Here is a 19068-nt window from a genome sequence, read left to right on the forward strand (position 1 = left end):
TGGAGAAGACCAAAGAAAGAATCAGCTTGACAATTAGGACAAAAGAAATTATGCAATCTGAACAGCAGAAAGAAACTACACTAAAAAATAAAAATGAGTAGAGCCTCAGAGATATTTACCTCTAGGAATATAATGAGACAGAAGTCCTAGCAAAAGAAGATAAAGATAGTGGGCATGAAGAAGTCCCTGAAGAACTAGTGGCAGAAAAATCCCCAAATTTGGCAAAAAAGACAAATAAATATATTCAAGAATCTGAGTGAAATCCAAAAATGATAATTGCAAAGAAATTCATCCCAAGGCACATTATGGTGAAACTTCTGAAAAATAATGACAAGCAAATCTTGAAAACAGAAATAACACATTATGGGGGACAAATAATTCAATTTTCAGTGACTTACTCATGAGCAGCTAAAAGTGTGTCACTTGCCAAAAGAAGGTGACAGGATTTTTCAAATATTGTAAGAAAACAATCGTCAGCTTTGAATCCTAATATCAGGCAAGATATCCTTCAGAAATGGAGAAATGAAGACGTTCTAAAATGAAGGAAAATCAAGAGAATTTGTCTCCAGTAAACCTACCCTAAAAGAATGGCCAAAAATTTTTTTTCTAGGTGGAAAGGGGGTGTTCGCTTGTGGCACAGAGGGTTAGGGATCTCGCATTGTTACTGTCGTGGCTCAGGTCACTGTGGTAGTGCCAGTTCAGTCCCTGGCCTAGGAACTTCTACATGCTCTGTACACACACACATCAAACCATTAAATTGAAAGGAAATAGTTAAAAAAAAAAAAAAAGAAAGAAAGAAGGAGTCCTAGAGCATTGGAAAGAAAGAACAATGGAAAGGGTTCTTGACTTTCTTGTGTTATATTTACCATTTAGAGCAAAAATTAAACACTGTCTGCTGTGGTTCTAACGTATATAAATAAAATATTTCAAACAGTTATATCACTAAAGGGAAATGATAATGGGATGAAAACTTTACTGTAATATTTATAGTACTAAATTAATGCATAATAAAAAAAAGGAAAAGTTTTAAATGAATAAGCTCCCACCTCACATACCTAAAAAAATAAAGAGTTGGAGTTCCCATCGTGGCTCAGTGGTTAACGAATCTGACTCGGAACCATAAGGTTGCGGGTTTGATCCTTGGCCTTGCTCAGTGGGTTAAGGATCTGGTGTTGCCATGAGCTGTGGGGTAGGTCGCAGACAAGCCTCGGAACCCATGTTGCTGTAGCTCTGGCATAGGCTGGCCACTACAGCTCTGATTCAACCCTTAGCCTGGGAACCTCCATATGCCGCAGGTGCATCCCTGGATAAGACAACAAGACAAAAAAATTTAAAAATTAAAAAAATAAAGAGCAAAATAACACCAATTCTTCACAACATTATCTTGAAAAGAAGAAGAAAATATGATAAAAAACTTTGTAATTAATTTTATCTTATTTATTTATTTATTTATTTTATTTTTTATTTTTTTGTCTTTTTGCCTTTTCTAGGGCTGCTCCCACGGCACCTGGGGGTTTCCAGGCTAGGGGTCTAATCGGACCTGTAGCCGCCAGCCTACGCCACAGCAACGCAGGATCCCAGCCACGTCTGTGACCTACACCACAGCTCACAGCAATGCCAGATCCTTAACCCACTGATCCTTAACCCACTGACCCAGGGATCGAACCTGCAACCTCATCGTTCCTAGTCAGATTCGTTAACCACTGAGCCACGACGGGAACTCCAGTAATTAATTTTATAAAGTTAGTGTTACATGGATACAAAAAACTGATGAAGTATATTTCCAAAAAGCCCACTGTAAAACCAGTATCCCTCATGAATGCAGATGTGAAAACCTTTAACAAAATATTAGCAAATATAATGAAACAATATATGAAAAGAATTGTACACCATCCTCAGTGATAAAAGACTGGTTTGATATCAAAAATCTAACGAAATAGTCTACCATATTCCAGGCTAACAAAGTAATATCAACTGATGAAATTGCTAATATAGTAAAAGTTCTTGAAATAACTCCACAAATATCATTTATGATATAAAGTATTTTTTAAAAAACTAGGAATAGAGAAGACCTTCCTCATATTGAGAAAAATATCTACAAAAATTCTATAGCTAACAGTGTACTTAATGTGCTGAGTAGATCTTTCCCTCTAAGATCAGAAACAATTAAGACAAAAACAAACAAGTAGACCTTTCTCTCTCAGTTAAAAACAAGTGCTCCCTCACCAGCATATTCAACATAGGGCTGGAAGTTCTAGCCAGTGCAACAAGGCAAGAATAGGACGTGAATGTTTTGGCCAGAAAGAAAGATGTAAATGTAGTTTTTATTTATTTGCAGATGACATGCTTGAATACATAAAATATCTCAAGGCATCTCCTAAGATCCTCCTAAAACTAATAAATTATTTTACTGAATTCACAGAATACAAGATAAACATTCAAAACATAATTGTATTTGAATATCCAAGTCATGAAACATCAACATCACATTTAAAAAGTACAATAGTTCTTGGTTCAGCAGTAACAAACACAACTAGTATGCATGAGGACATGGGTTTGATCCCTGACCTCACTCAGTGGGTTAATGATGCAGCATTGCCATGAGCTGTGGTGTAGGTCACAGATGTAGCTCAGATCCGGCATTGCTGTGCCTGTGGCGTAGGCCAGCAGCTGCAGTTCTGATTCACCCCCTAGCCTGGGAGCTTCCATATGCCATAAGTGGGGTCCTAAAAAGAAAAAAAAAATGTGGTATTTGTATGCTGAAAATGAAAAACAAACAAACACTGAAGAAAGAAGATGGAGATCAAAATAAATGAAGAGTCATACTGTATTCGTGTATTGAAAGACCCAACAATGTAAAGATATTTTCTCCAAACTGATTTACTTATTTAAAGCAATTATTATCAAAATATAAATAAGATAATTTTTATAAATATAGGCAAGATTATCCTAAAACTTACATGAAAAGTCCAAGGAAATATAATGGTTAGTAAAATTTTGAAAAGTAAGAATAAAGTGGGAAGGATCATTCTACTCAATTTTATGACTTATTACACAGTTACATTAATCAAGACTGTGAGGTGTTTGTGGAGAAATTAACACATGGATCCATAAAGCAAAATTAAAAATTCAGGAATAGACACACAAATATGTTGCACTGACCTTTTACAATATAACATGAAAATTATAAAACTTAAAAAAGAGAGAGGGAGGAAGAGGGAGGGAAAATAATCTTTGAGATCTGAGTGAGGCAAAGAGTTCTTAGACTAAGGACTGAAAATACAGTCCATAAAAGGGAAATAATGATAAATCGGGCTCCATGGAATGTCAGGGTTTTGCTAAGCAAAAGAACCTTTCAAAAAGATGAAAAGAGAAGCACGGAACATGAAAAAAAAAAATATTGGCAAACCGCATATCTAGCCAAAGACTGGAATTTAGAGTATACAAAGAACTCTTAAAACTCAATAATTCGGGTGCTTCCTTTGGCACCACATACACTAAAATTAGAATAATACAGAGAAGATTAGCATGGCCCCTGAGCAAGGATGACATGTAAATTTGGAAGTGTTGTATATTTTTTAGATAAACTATACTCTAATTTAAAAAGAGTCAAGACTTCCTAAAACTAATCAAAAACTCAACAGTACAAAAATGATCCAGTTGGAATATGGGCAAAAGTCATGAAGAGACATGTCAGTGAAGAGAATATATGAGTGAATGTCAAATAAGCACATGAAAAATGTTCAAATTAATTAGCAATTATATATGAAGTGCATATTAACACAGCAATGTAATGTCTATATTCACCTATCAAAATACCATAAATAGAAAATATAAATAACAACAGATACTGGCAAGGCTGTAGAGAGGCTGGACCATTAATATACTGCTAGTGAGAATGCAAAATGATTTATCTCTTCTAGAAAGCAGTTTTGTAGTTTCCTCAGAAACTAAGCATACAGCCCATCAATTGCATCCTTGGACACTTAGATTGATAGAAGTTATACTAACACAAAACTGTATATGGTAGCTTTATTTTATGCAGATACCTGATAATGGATGAATAAAGTAATGTACATTCCTGCCATGAAATAATACTCAATAAAATGGAATAAACTATAGATACATGCATTAATTTGGATGACTCTCCAGAGAATTATTCTGACTTTAGCTAGAGACTTTCATACCAAGTGAAGTAAGTCAGAAAGAGAAAAACAAATACCGTATGATATCACGTATATCTGGAATCTAATACATGGCACAAATGAACCTTTCCACAGAAAAGAAAATCATGGACTTGGAGAAGAGACTTATGGTTGCCAAGGGGGAGGGGAAGGGAGTGGGATGGATCGGGAGCTTGGGGTTAATAGATGCAGACTATTGCCTTTGGAATGGATTAGCAATGAGATCCTGCTGTATAGCACTGGGAAGTATGTCTAGTCACTTATGATGGAGCATGATAATGTGAGAAAAAAGAGTGTACATGTGTAATCTGGGTCACCCTGCTGTACAGTAGAATATTGACAGAACACTATAAACCAGCTGTAATGAAAAAAAATCATTATATATTTAAAAAAGTTAATCCAATAGGTTATCTACATGATTCTGATTATATTGCATTCTTGAAATGACAAAATTATAGAAATGGAGAACAACTTTTGATTCCCAGTGATAAGGAGGAGGTGGGAGTGGGAGAAAGTGTTTCTGTCTATTGAAGGAACAACATGAAGGATCCTTGTGATGATGGAAAGATTCTGTATCTTGAAAATTACGTCACTGTCCTGGGTGTGGTATTGTTCTACAGATTTGCAAGATATAGGCCGATCATGTTTCATTGCTTTATTGTGCTTCACAGATGTTGCGTTTGTGACAACCCTGCGTCAACGCAAGTGTGCAATTTTTCCAACAATATTTGCTCACTTTGTGTCTCTGCGTCACATTTCAGTAATTCTCAAAACATTTGAAGCTTTTTCATTATTATTATATTGTTTTGGTGATCTGCGATCATTGATGTTACTATTGTAATTGGCTTTTTTAATTAATAAAGTGTGTTTTAAATTACAGTATGTGCTCTTTTAAAAAAAAGATACAATGCTGTTACACACTTAATAGGCCACAGTGTAAGCAAAACTTTCATATGCACTGGGAAGCCAAAAAATGGGTGACTCGCTTTACTGCAAAATTTGTTTTATTGTGGTGGTCTGGAACCAAACCTGCAATATCTCCAAGATATTTTTGTGTTACAGTTAAGTGAAACTGGATAAATGATACACAAGTTCTTTTATTTGTAGAACTGCATGTGAATGTAGAACTAAAATTATCTCAAAGTGTAATTAAAAACAAAACAAAAACCTGAGGAGCTATGGAGAGAATGTAGCTTTTGTAAATCATGACTTTTCAGTGTCACTTGGCTAGTTGTGAAATATGTGCACATTAATACGAGATGGTAACAGTAAGGGAGACTGTGTGTAGGGTGTGTGAAGACCCTCTCTGATCTTCTGACAAATTTTCTAAAACGCTTTTAAAGTAAAATCTTTATTTAAAGTGCTAAATAGACAAATGAAGAAACTATGCAGCTATAGACATGTATTTGTGCCATTTGAAGAATGTTTAAAAAAGAATGTTATTTTCATCAGTTTATTGTAGTAAAAAAAATTTTTTTTTTTCTTTTTAGGGCCACCCCTGTGGCATATAGAAGTTCCCAGTCAAGGAGGTGAATTGGAGCTGCAGCTGCTGGATTATACCACATCCAAGGCAATGCCATATCCAAGCCACATCTGTGACCTACACCACAGCTTGCAGCAACACTGGATCCTTAACCCACTGAGCGAAGGCCAGGGATCAGATCCGCATCCTCGTTTGCACTAGTCGGGTTCTTGAGCTGCTGAACCACAATGGGAACTCCCTGTTATAGTAATTTTTTTTTAATCTGTGAAGTAAATCACATTTATCTGTGCTTTAGAAATTATGTATATGTGTTATATACACTTTTGGAATAGAAAATATTTACTAAAATTTTTTAACGTTATGATTTTGGTAATGACAAAATCATTTTGTTTGTTAGTATGTAAAACCTGGCATCGCCCAATATTTTTATTTTGCAAGAGAAGTATGTATGAACCTACATGTGTGGAGGACTCTGCTTTTAATATATTATATGCAGGGCTCATAATAGGGTGCCTAGAGAGCTCCTAAAACTCAGCTACCATTACGATATTTAATGTTCAAAGCACTCAGTCTACCAAGGCATCTTTGTTTTCCCCATCATCTTTAGCATGTGTCTTCTACATAGTAGGTCCTTGTGTGAGTTACAGAGAATGAGATCATTTTGTTTCCTGAGAGTACCTCTCTTCTTCCTGTGGTCTCACCACCTCACAGTTGAGCCTGTAAAACTTGGCAATTTTGATTCACAGCTTTGAATGATTTACAATTCTGTTTTGCATTTCAGTTTTGTCTGAACCCATATGGCAAAGTCAAAACTCCAAACAAATCTGATAAATTCCATCTCTAGCTTGGTGGCTTGGTAGTCCCTGTGGCTTGGTAAAGCACTGCACGCGCCTCACTACTTAATTCTTTCTTATTTCGTGGCCATCTGCATCTCCATCTTCAGACTTGGATGGGTCTCCCAATTGTTTCCTAAATACAGCAGAAAAGAGATCCAGAAGGTTCATTTGTTAAGAATCAGTAGGAGACCGAGACAGGAAATCAACGTGAAAACACAGAGTTTGTAGTATTGGCATAGAATAGGTCCTCAACACAGGTATGCTCACCTAAACAAGATTACTCTCACAGTCAGAGAGTCCACCTGTAGTGTTCATAAAGTGTCCCTTACTAGCTAGCCTCAATATTTTCCAAGTAGCTAATATTTATCCAGTACTAAAGACTTAACATATATGGCCGTATTAAATTATCTCAATAGTCCTTTGAACTAAACCCTAGGACCACCTCCCTTTAATCTTTCAGCTTAGTTTCTTTATCTATAGAAATGCTGAACACCCACAAACCTAGTTATTATTTTCCACAGTCAAAGTGTAAGTTGCATATATGAAGATGCTGACTGAAATATGGTAACAGGCTTCAGAGACGATTTTACATCTGAGCTGTGTCTTAAAGAATGAGACGGATTTGGAGTTCCCTTGGTGGTGCAGTGGGTTAAGAATCTGGCCTTTTCACTGCTGTGGCTCAGGTCACAGTGGTAGGGTGGGTTCCATCCCTGGCCCAGGAACTTCTACGTGCCATGGGCATGGCCAAAACCAAACCAAACAAAACCAACAAAAAAAGTATGAGTGGGAGTTGAACAGAGGTGGAACATGGTGGAAAGGATATTTGGGGATAAAAGACCAATCTGTACCTAAAAATCCAAAGGAACTTGTTATTGAATGATTTATTCAGACAACAATGTGGAAAAATACATGAGTAGAGAATGTGGGAGGGTGTCTGATGACTAGGAAGGTTGCTTTGGGCTTATTATGGCTGGGCTTGAATGACAGACAACACAGCCTGGTCTTTATCCTCTAGGTGATGAGGAACTGGAATGGGAATACTGGGACCCTTAGGCAACAGTGTAAACAATTAATTGAAGAGTCAGAGACAGGGACATGAGGTAGGTCTTCTTCTTCTCAGACTAATTGGTGGAGGGTGAACAGGAGCCTTGAGCTCATTAATATGCTTTGCTCTCTATTAGACTTTATGTCCTGTGGCTCATTAATTCCCTGTTGATAGATCCTCAGGCAGTGTTTCCTCCTCACTGAGTTCATGGGGTAAAGCTTTTCTTTTCTCTCTCAAAACTGTATCAACACTACTGGCCTCACTGGCCTGTGAAGTATGTGCTGATTACTTGGTAAGCACCTCTGACCCGTAAATGAGTTCACTTGCAAACTTTAACTTAAAAGCTGGAGGGAAATAAAGTAAATGTGATCAGATCTGGCTGAGACAGTCACTGTATCTATTTCTGAGACGTTCCGTGATGGAGACACAGTTTCTTTGTTATGTTGTTGATCCGATCTCTTCTCCACAAGGAGATTTTTGGGGTAATGTTACCAAACAAAGGGCTTTCTGCCTGAAGCGCATAGAAGCTGATATTTTGACAGTAGCTTTTGAGATAACAAAGACTTTGATTGCAGGGTTGATCAGCAAATTGACAGAAGGAAGGGCTCGACTCTGTCTACTTGATCAGGGTCCAGTCAAAGTTTTATGAGTTAGGGGAGGACAGGTGGTCTGTGGAAGGGCTGGCGGAGTAGATCTCCATTGGAGGACTTGGAACTCGGTCGTATATAGTAATTTGTGGTAAAGGGGGCTTTAGCACCAGATCTTCCTAGACAACTGCGCCTTCTGAAAAGGTTCCAGTCTTCAGGTTATGGTCAAGTCTGGGCCTTTGGTTCCCTTGAGGGGAAGAAGCTTAGCTTTCACTTATTATTTAAGGTCAAAATTTTCTCCTTTGCCTTAGCTTCAGCTGCATGACTTGCTGTTTTGTTGTGTTATCTCTGAAAAACAATTTAGTCTCTTGTTAGAGACAGGATAGAGGCAGTTTGGGATGGTTCTGCGGTAACTTTCCTTATTCAGCATGTTTGATGGGAGGGAATGGAAGAGGTCAAGGCAAAGGCTGACGTCATTTTGTGTTAAATTGAAAATAAGCAGTGTGTATGCTACTTACCGTACATAAATGCACAAAACAAAAATAAAATCTAAAATTGCTGGATGAAGAAAGTAGAGCAAATGGAAAGTGAGATTTAGAATGAGATGATAAAAATCAGAGTGGCCCTAGTACTCACAATATTTGTCTTAAAAACCTCCGCACTTGGAAGTGGTTGGCTATAAATCTGGCTCCAACCCTTCTAAAGGCAACTCAGGGATCATGGACCTTTCAGTGCCCATTGAGGGAAAAAGGGGTTAAAAAAAAGGAACAAAGGCATGTATTCAGAAACACAGCATTTGTGTTCCAATTTCTTCAATATCCTCTGGTACCTGGAGGAATATTATAGATTGCAATGAAATCGGTCCTTTAAAAATATTTTTGTAGTATAGCTGATACCTCAATGAATCTTTCTGTTTCACCCATGAGTTTAAGACTATCAATAACATAAATGCTATGAGGTTGAGTGACAGAGGACGATGATAATAAGACTTTTCTAATGTGTAGTTTTCTGATCATCTTACATGAAAATAAGTTTTAAAACAGGTATTCTTCAACTCAGATGTTGAATTCTAGAGAATTTTCCCAAGTGGATGTTTGGGGCCAACACCAGATTCATTAGAACAGTTAATCTTGGACCAGGGTTTCCCCCAACACACCTTGGCATACCACTAAGGTAAGCAGGATGCAAAATATACAGCTAAGGAAGCAGATGAACTGATTTGCAATACAGTAATAATAAATGCAACCATCCCTCAGGATTTGCTGGGGATTTGTTCCAGAAGCCTCCGCAGATACCAGAATCCACAGATGCACAAGTCCTTATATAAAATGATGAGGTCCATTTGGCCCTCCTGTATCCACATGTTCCACATCAGTTAGATTCCAGAGCCTGCAAACATGGAGGGAAGAATTGTATTTTGGTTTAATACTAGGAGACTTGGCCAAAATTATTGACTTAGACGTTAACAGTAATTAACTGTGATTTTTTTTTTTTACTTGTTAACTATCGTTTTCTGGACCTGTTAGGGAAATACTTAACTGTTTTGTTTTTGAAAACAAAACCTAGAGCACAAGGTATTTCTTGGAGTAGAGGACAAGAGGATGAAAGAAAACATGGTCCTTGAGGATCCTAGGTGTCTAATATTGGGAGCTGGGGAGGTGTCTGGGGAGAAATAGAATATGTTAGAAACAAACGTAGGCTTCACAGCCCTACAAGTATCTGTTCCCACCAATGAAACACACAGATTGGATACTAGCCAATTGCAGGTTGAAAAACCGGGGGGGAGGGGGAAGGGGGGAGAACTTTTATGTCTTGCTTCTCTATTGAGCATTTTCAGCATCTTTGCTGCACAACTTCAAAAAGTTATTTACCACAGGTGTGCTGGTAATTATGATATATTATAAACATTTACGTTGTATAACGGCCCTCAGTGTCTTCCACCTGTGACCTGGTACCTGCATACCAAGCAGTCATGCAAAGCAACTTGAAATATAGGCTGCCAACTTAAGATTTTTTTCCCCTCTTTTCAGATGTGCCATTCCCTTAGAGCCAGGATGTTTCTCTATGGCATTTTCCCCCTTTGTTTTCTAAGTTGTTGTAATTTATTGCGTTCTTTTAAGTCTTAAATATAAACAATTTTAAATAGAAACCAAATAGTATGCAGGCTTCATTGTCTTAAACCAAGTCAAGATAAATTTACATTTGTTTTCTAAATGACCCAGGTCTTAATTTATCAGTAATTAGACCGTGATGAAATATCTTAATTGGTGGGTTTTAATTATGTGAAAGTAGGTTTCGCTTGCGCTAAGTGGTAGCATATGTCTATGTCTTAGGAACACTTGACTGTAATGACAAGAACAACAATAATAATAGTAACAATAAAAAATCTACTACATTATAGGTCAAATTGCTTTCAGTAGCAATATTTGTACATCTAGTATCATTCCCCAAAGTTTTCGTAAACCACACCTACTGTAAAAGCAACAGCAGTACAGACAATCCCAATGCACAGAAATTATCCAGTGCCAGTGTATCCTAGGAAATCCATTAGAAACTTTACATCTATTATTTTTTTTTGCCATTGCTTATGAGGTAGCTATTTTTAACTCAGGTTGAGGAATGATTTAAGATTTGAGAGTTGAGACATGGAGAAAGTCTGACTAGTTTGTGATTATTTGGAATAGAAATTGTTAGGAAACACTACTTTTACAGGAGCTGGTCCTGAGTTTCAACACTTCTGAGCAAAGCAGACAGATTTTGCCTTATGGCTCTCATAGTAGCTGTGGGATTGATGATACTGGAGATCTGACCTCCAGAAAATTAGGAAAGAACATACATTAACACAGCTCTAGAATCCAAACATTTCAAGAGAGAGAATAATGAGGTATTCACACAGAAAAACAATGAAAACAAACGCAAAGTATTGTTTGAAAGGAAATCCATGAGAGCACTTACTATACAGGCGAGTAAACTAAACAAAATATTTCTGAATAAAACACAAATCCCACAGTCACAGGAACTTCTGTAAACATACAAAATTTGCATCTCAAACAGCATAAACTGTTGTAAATTTTGGATGTGAGGGGAGCAGAACCCTTACCTATAGTTCAGTTCTGCTTGTGCTAACTGCTGCTGAAATTCACCCTAAGTGGTAGAAGAGCACCAGGGTGTGATGAGCTTAGCAAGGAAAAGCAGCCAAAAAGCCATGATGAAGATACTATCCAAAATGCTGAAGATGCTATTGAAAAGCACCAGAGATCAGGAGGAGGAGATGGTTTGGGGACCAGGGAGTCCATTATTAACATGTTAAGTTTGAGATGACAGCACTGCATCCAGAAGCTACTCTTCAATAGATAGTTGGTAATTCTGTTCTTCAAGTCCAAGGGAAAAAACACACTTGGACCTAGTAACTCGGGAGATGCTTATAGATGAGAGGTATGAGGAGGAGATTAGCCAGTAAAAGGGAGAAGACAGCCCAGGGTAATGCAACATCACAGAATCAAAGAACTTTAGGAGAGGATTTCAGAAAGGATGAGGGGTCAGGGCTGCCAAATTAGTCTTTGAAAAATAAATAAATAACATAATGTCAGTGATTCTTTTATGTGAAAAGGTGAATCGAGCCTCCCTGTGCTGGATCACTAAGTTTGTGGGAAATTCTGGACTCCCTTTAAGTTTGCAGTCTTTCTTGACCACTTCTCAAGGTGCATTGAAACTAATCTTGGCGGCATTGGAACCCTCTCGAAACCTGCTTAACATTTACCCCGTTTGCCTTTTCTTCCCACCCTTTGGAATGACCATTTGTGGCCTCTGTCTCAATTTCCACTTTCACTGCTCTCCCACAATTTGTCTGATTAGACCTCACCCTGACCAGGCTTTTACCAGCCTTATGTAAGAATTTCTCCCAGTTAAAAATGTCACCTTCACCTGTCTGTCCTGTGCCATCCTCAAGGACAGGTTTCCACCAGGCACAGGTAGAGACTGGATGCAAAGGAGGCCATATTATTACAAGCAATTGGAAACTTATTCTTTTTGTTTTCAGATAATTATTCCATTTATTTTGTTTGTTAATCTATCAAAGCCTAAAGGAAACACTTCTGCTATTTCAAGTTTGATATGAAAATTAAGCTGTTCTCCCCTTTTACAGTTGGTAAGACTCAGAAAACCTGTAGTCATTGAATATCACATTCTTACTTTGTTCTGCAGAGAAAAGCTAAAATGCGTAGGGAAAAGAGGACAAGGACAGCTCATGGAAAGGGAAATATGTATAACAAAATGTACAATACACACCCTGTCTTTGTCTGCTCGGGTTGCCCTAACAAAAGACCATAGGCTGGATGGCTTAACCCACTGGCATTTAATTCTCATCAAGATCAAAGTGCCAGCAGATTTGATGTCTGAGGAGGTCCTCTTTTCTGGCCTGCAAGTGGCTGCCTTCCTGTCAAGGTCCTACGTGGCCTTTTCTTAGGACTTGCACTCAAGGGATCTCTCTCTCCCTCTCTCTCCTGTATCTCTTTCTCCCCCCATCCTTGAACTGGTTCTTGGAAAAGCACTTATCCCATCAGTGTGTCCCATCCTTATGAGCTCATCTGAACCTAATGATCTCCCAAAGGGTTCACTCCAAATATCATCACACTGGGAGTTAGGATTTCAATGTATGAATGTGAGGGGAATGCCTGTATTTACTCAGTGAAATTCAGTAAGATACAAATCTCTCACTTCTCATTTTCCTTCTTGTCTCCTCCTCCCCAGCTGACTTTGGTTTTGGTTTGTTTTGTTGTTATTTTATAAGCTGTCACAGCACTTGATGCAGATTGAAGCTCCAGGCAATTGCAATTAAATCAGGAAAAAGATAGGCATTCACTAAGGTTAGCACAAGCTGCAGCTTAATCAGGATGAAGCAAACAGATAAACACATCCAGGACATCAAAATAAATACAGCTTTTCAATCACATTCTCCTTAGCTTCCCTCCCCCCCCCACCAATAAACCTGAAAAACAAGCACAATCAAAAGCTAAATAAATAAGTCCCCAAATCAATATATATGTCACTAAATTTTTCAAGCTGCAAATATAATATGTCATTTCAGTTTATGGGTTGTTCTCAAAACAAGCTATGATAGTTAAAGGCAAATTTTGATAGGATAGAACCTCCTTGTATATAAATTATAGACACATGTATAAACTTAACATTGATCTAATTAACAGATAAATACCTCAATAGCTCAGTAGCCTCAATCTGTTTGAATACATGTCTCATTTCAAATTTGATTCTCAGATATAAAATTTAGTAAGTTGCCTTTGGCACTTTCTCTATAGGCTTATCAATCTTAACATCTAAGTTGATGTGCCTATTACAAATATATTGAAGATGGTCATTCAAGTATACTAGGGCATATAAACTTTATATTAATAGATTTTTGACATGGTATTACATTTATTACAGCTTTTCCCATTGGCATTTAAATAGCCTCATATTTCACTTCGATGCTTTCAATCTCTATAGGGAACTCTCCATATCACTTCCAGTTATTGTCCTTAAGAAATGATTGTGTGTGTGTGTGTGTGTGTGTGTGTGTGTGTGTTTAGGGCCACCCCTGCAGCATATGAGGTTCCCAGACTAGGGATCAAATTGGAGCTGAAACCACCAACCTATTTCACAGCCACAGCAACGCCAGATCCTTAACCCACTGAGCGAGGCCAGGGGTCAAACCTTCATCGTCATGGATACTAGTCGAATTCATTAACCACTGAGCCACGGCAGGAACTCCATAAAAAAATGATTGTTAATTTTCTCAAAATTTGTTATGGGTCTCTATTTCCTGTGGAATAAATTCTGAACTCTTTAGCCTGATGGGTAGAACCGTCTGTGTTGTGTTCCATGTCTGTGTTCTTCCTGATTAAATATTTTTCATACAAACCTACTTCAACACAGCCTAATCTTTAAGACCTGATGATGTTGTCTTTGACCCAGCCTCTACAGCTTGGAACAATCATTTCTCTGCCTCCAAATCTATCAACTTTGTATTCTGTGTACAAGACTGAAATCAGATGCTTTGTGATGCCTTGCCTGATGCCTCCAGGTAGGCTCCCTCCTTCCTTTACATCCCCCAGGAGCACTTGGCTTATGTATTTTGAAATAGCGTGTATTTTATTCCCCTGCCTGGGTTTCCGTCGTTTGAATGTATATCTCTCAATCTAAATTTTTAGCTTCTTAAGGTAAGGGCAAGATCCCATTTATCTCTATATTCTACCTTCATGTAATATAGAATATTACTCATACCTGGTAGATCTACATTTCTTCTCATCTTTTTTATTAACCTCTCTATCCATCCATTTATTAAATAATTTATTCGTCATCTCTCAAATCAACACTAGAATGTTGTATGATATCCAGTGATATCCTGATTGCATTGATATCCTAGGGCAGAAGACAAACTGTAACAAAGCAGTTGCAGTGAAATGTTCAGTGAGTGTTAGGCATAGTTGGAACATTAGGAAAACTAGAGTAACAAAGGCTGGAGGTCATAAAGGTCCTGCTTGAGAAAATGATCTATAATTTGAAGATTGAAAAATAAGATAATATTCATCAGTCTAAGAAGTGACAGGAGGCAGAATAGGAGTGTTGAAATAAGCTATTCACTCTGAAGAATAAAGAAGATGTGGAAATCTGAGAAGGTGGAAAGTTGTTTATGGTTATTTTCTGGAAGAGTAAATGGGAGGAAAATGAAACCAAAAGACAGAAAGAGACTGGAATAGAAGTTTTATGGAATCATATCTCTTAAGGAGATAGAAAAGCTATTTAAATTCATAGTCTCAAGAAACATGGAAATAGTAGGATTTTAAAAACATTTTACTGTATTCTGACTGCAAGAGGATTTAGAAAGTGCACTAAATGATAGTCAAATGATAAGAAAATTGGGAAAATAAGAAATGTTTCTTCTAAAACTTCTATGGTAAAAAGCCAAAAGGTTTGTTACTACCAAACAATGGTGTGACTGTGTGCTTCCTTGGTTATCTTCAGTCAGCTCTGAACATCTCTTCATATTTAAGTTTCCATCTCAACAGTAAGACCCCAAACTTTGTTGATGTCCAAAAACTAATAAATTTGTAAAATATTCATATCTTCCAAGACAGGTAGAAATCATCCTATCATCCACATATTAGAGTCATATGACACCCCCCCTTTTACAATACACATCTTTCTGTCGTACATTGCTGCTTTATTAGCTGCAAGCCTCATATTCAGACCACAGCATCAGCCCTGAGGGCATCATTTGGCTACAAGCTTCTCTCTGCCTCAAATGTGATAATCCCACTACTATACTGTTACCTCCTGGTATCTGTTATTTTCAAAATTTTCTAAAATTAGGATTCTTGATTTTCTCCCATGTTATTTAGACCTAATTTATACTCTTTGATTTATATCCTCTTAAGGTTTTCATTCAAGTCAGAATCAGTTCTTACTAAATATTACAGTCATCCCCATTCCTTTGTTTGGTTCTCTTTCCTACGTTCTTATTTTTAAGAAGTGTCCCAAAGATCAACTACTTCTCTTCTCAGGCTTAAATCCCCTTGGTAGTAACGCCAACGAGTCATTTTGTTCAGTTTAAACAAGTTAAGGAACAGATAGTTTATAAACTCCCAATGATTTTTGTATAGAGTTAATTGTCAAAATAGTCCACATTTTAATGAAGTTGGCCAATTTGTAACCTCTGTAAATATTGTTCTCCATTATGCTTTCTGAAGACATTAAGAAAAAAAGTAAATAAAATGACTCTTGTTGGCATTATCGAATTCCATTATTTAGAGCAACATGTTATCCTTCTACATAATAATGTTTCCAGATGACAGGAAAGGTTTCCTAATCCCTTGAAATTTTCGTATGCTTATATCAATCCCTATCCTTTGTTCTATAGAAGTCTGTATCAACCGCTAATATTTCTGGGATTTTTTATGGGCGGTTGGCATTCTCAGGGGATACCTATGCCTTTGGGCTTGTGCTTCTCTCTACAGTCATTCTTATCCAAACGTCATCAATCAAGATACTTTCCTAAATTCTTTGGTTCCATTTAACCTAAATGCTTTGCTCAAGATGGGAAATTCTGTAAATATAGTGGTATATAAGAGAGGTCACTTCTCCAAAAATGCGTCTACTTCAAACTGAACACTTAATTTGCCTGTTCTCATGTTATCTTTTAGCTTCCCCGAGGTATTTTTCACTAACCTTATTCCACGTCTTTTCGGCCCCAGTCTCTCCTTCCTCACTGAAATTTCAGGCAGATTTTCTTTCTTCCCCTTTTCCTACCCATCTCCCTGTATCTGCCCTCCCATAATCTCTCTTTTCTCTCACTATTCATTCTAGTCTACAACCTAGATAAGAAACTCAGGATTTGCACAAGATCATCTGGCTAGCAAATAGTTGAAGCAAGATTCCTCCTCTGGTCTGTTGGCTGAGTTTTGAATAAGAATTATACTATTTTTAGCAGTTCTTCCTATGGCATGCTTCAATATAACCACGCCTTCTCTGCAGAACACCTATGTACCATCAGTTATTTTTTATTGATGCGTGGTATAGCAATAGCAAACACTTATAAAGCACTTAAGTGCCAGATATTTTTCTAAATCTTCTGTATCCACTAATATATGTAATTCTCACACAACTCTAAGAATAATATATTTTTCTTTATTCGAAATTTATGTCTGAGGAGACAAAGCCACATAGAGATTAAATTAGTAGCACTAGATCCTCTAGCTAGTAAGCAGTAGAGCTAGAATTCAGTTTCAGGTACTTTTGACTGGCAACCCTATGCTCTTAACTGTTAGGCTGGGGTACCAGCCTGAGCCGGACATTTGTGGTGTATTTTAGCTAGATCAATCACAGTAGACCTTCTAGCATACAGACATTATGCTAAGATGTTTATCAACATTATATATAAGGTGGCATTAGCTTATTTGGCATGTATGACAAGAGCCATGATAGACAAATAATGAAAAAAAAATATGACTTTTCTCTGTCCTTAGGCTTTCAATCCAGTAAAGGAGTTATACACAAATACTATCACTTAAGTTTGACATGTAGATTTCTCATTAGATGCTATAGAGGTTCACATACATCAGGATGCTGTGGGAACTCAGGGATGTGAATGGTTAATGCTAGCTTACATAATCTAATGAAATATCTTTGAAAAAAAGAAAAGTTTGAGTCCAACCTCGAAGGGCATTATGTACTATTATGACAACTAGAAGGGGAAGCTTGGTGTGTGTGATGTCCGGGATATTCTGTAAACCTAAGCTGCATGATCTAATGCCTGGAGGAATGAAATCAAATAGAGGGCAACTCTTTTAAGCCACTTTGAACTGAACTCAATCACAATTCCCGTGATATGTTCATATAAGTAGCAGTAATTGTAACCTTGTATGTGTACATCTATTTTTGTTTCATTTGACCTTCTTAAAGTTAATTTAGTTAAATCTGAACCATGATGCCTGCCAGTTAAATAGTTAAAGATTAGTGGATTAAACATTTTTTGTGCTATTTGTAAATGCAGTCAATGTGCCCTTACAAATGAATTGAATAAAAGTCCTTTAATACTGACATGAACAAAAATAAGCTAAAAGCCATGTGATATATATATATATATCACTATAGTCATTCTTGTGAAATTAAAGCTTTACTAATAGGGACTTACATATGGATTTCCAGTAGAATATATTTTTAAATTAATTATATATTTTACTTTTGAATAGTAGAACATGGAAATAAAATGTTGTACCCATTATTGTTTCATCGTCTTTAATTTTGAAACTAAGTGATTTATCTATGTATTTATCTAGAAATAGAAGCCTGATAATTCATCCATGTGTGTACACAGAATAGAGCTATTGTCAAATGTTACGGAATATATATACTAACGGGTAGATTTTTTTTACATGTTGTCACATGATTTTTTTGTAATTTTTTTTTATTTTGGTGTAAGTTCAAGCCTATAGGGAAATTATAAGCCCTGTACCCAGATCTACCAGTGCCTACAATTATAACTAAGCTGCAATATCTAGTTTTACATACCCAAACACATACATACACAACTTAAAAAAGATATTTGAGAGGAGGTAATAGATATCATGCTTTTCATGCAAATACTTCAGTGTGTAATGCCTAAGAAAAAGGCATTATTTTATAAATAAACAGTTCATTGGTGAAATTTTGGAAAATTTACACTGGCACAATACCATTACATAGTCCACAGTCCATGTTCACAGTTTGTGAATTTTCCCAATAGTAGTTTGTAGAGGTCTGTCACTCCTAGACCAGGGTCCAATCTGAGATTTCACAACGTATTTAGTTTTCACACATCTTTAATCTCTTTAATCTGGAACAGATTTTCAGCTCTTAGTTGCATTTGGTGACCTTGAGAATTTTGAAGAGAAGTGAATAAGTATTTTAAACTATGTCTTAAATTTGGGTTTGTCTGATCTCTCTGAATTATTAGCTTCATACTTTGACCTTACTTGAGGGAATACTACAGAAATAGTGCTGTATCCTTCTCAGTGTATCATATCACAAAGCACATGATGCCAACTAGTCACAATATTGGTGATGTTAACTTTGATTATGTGAAGTGTCATTGAGTTTTCTCTATTGTAAAGTTACTGCTTTCTCTTTGTAATTAATAAGTCATTTGTGGGGAGATATTTTTAAACTATTTTCTTTCTTACTAAACCTTCACTCAATAGTTTTAGCATCCACTGATGAGTTTCCAAATACTCCATTTCCATTATATTTATTACTTAACATTCATCTATAAGGAAAAGCTTTCTTCCTTGCTCATCTATTTATTTATTCATTTGCTTACCTGCATTATTGTGTAATCATGGATTCTTCTGTTACTCAATGAGCAATAATCCATTCCTCTTATTTTTTGGTGCCTAAATTG

At 36.8% G+C, this 19068-nt stretch overlaps 1 protein-coding gene and 1 non-coding gene across 15 annotated transcripts in view; both read left to right on the forward strand.

Annotated features, from left to right (window-relative positions):
• LOC146402252 (uncharacterized) overlaps positions 1 to 19068 on the forward strand; it is a 1625488-nt gene that overhangs the window by 1080783 nt on the left and 525637 nt on the right. The gene's annotated exons all lie outside the window — the stretch shown is intronic.
• LOC146402254 (U6 spliceosomal RNA) lies at positions 3474 to 3579 on the forward strand. The gene has a single exon (XR_014808780.1). It is a non-coding gene; the product is annotated as a U6 spliceosomal RNA (small nuclear RNA).

This window comes from Sus scrofa, chromosome 6 (assembly GCF_054392235.1).
Source record: "Sus scrofa isolate SSC_HxYL_T2T_F1_AM1 chromosome 6, Sscrofa_HxYL_maternal_Yorkshire_Landrace_v2.0, whole genome shotgun sequence".
Lineage (NCBI taxonomy): Eukaryota > Metazoa > Chordata > Mammalia > Artiodactyla > Suidae > Sus > Sus scrofa.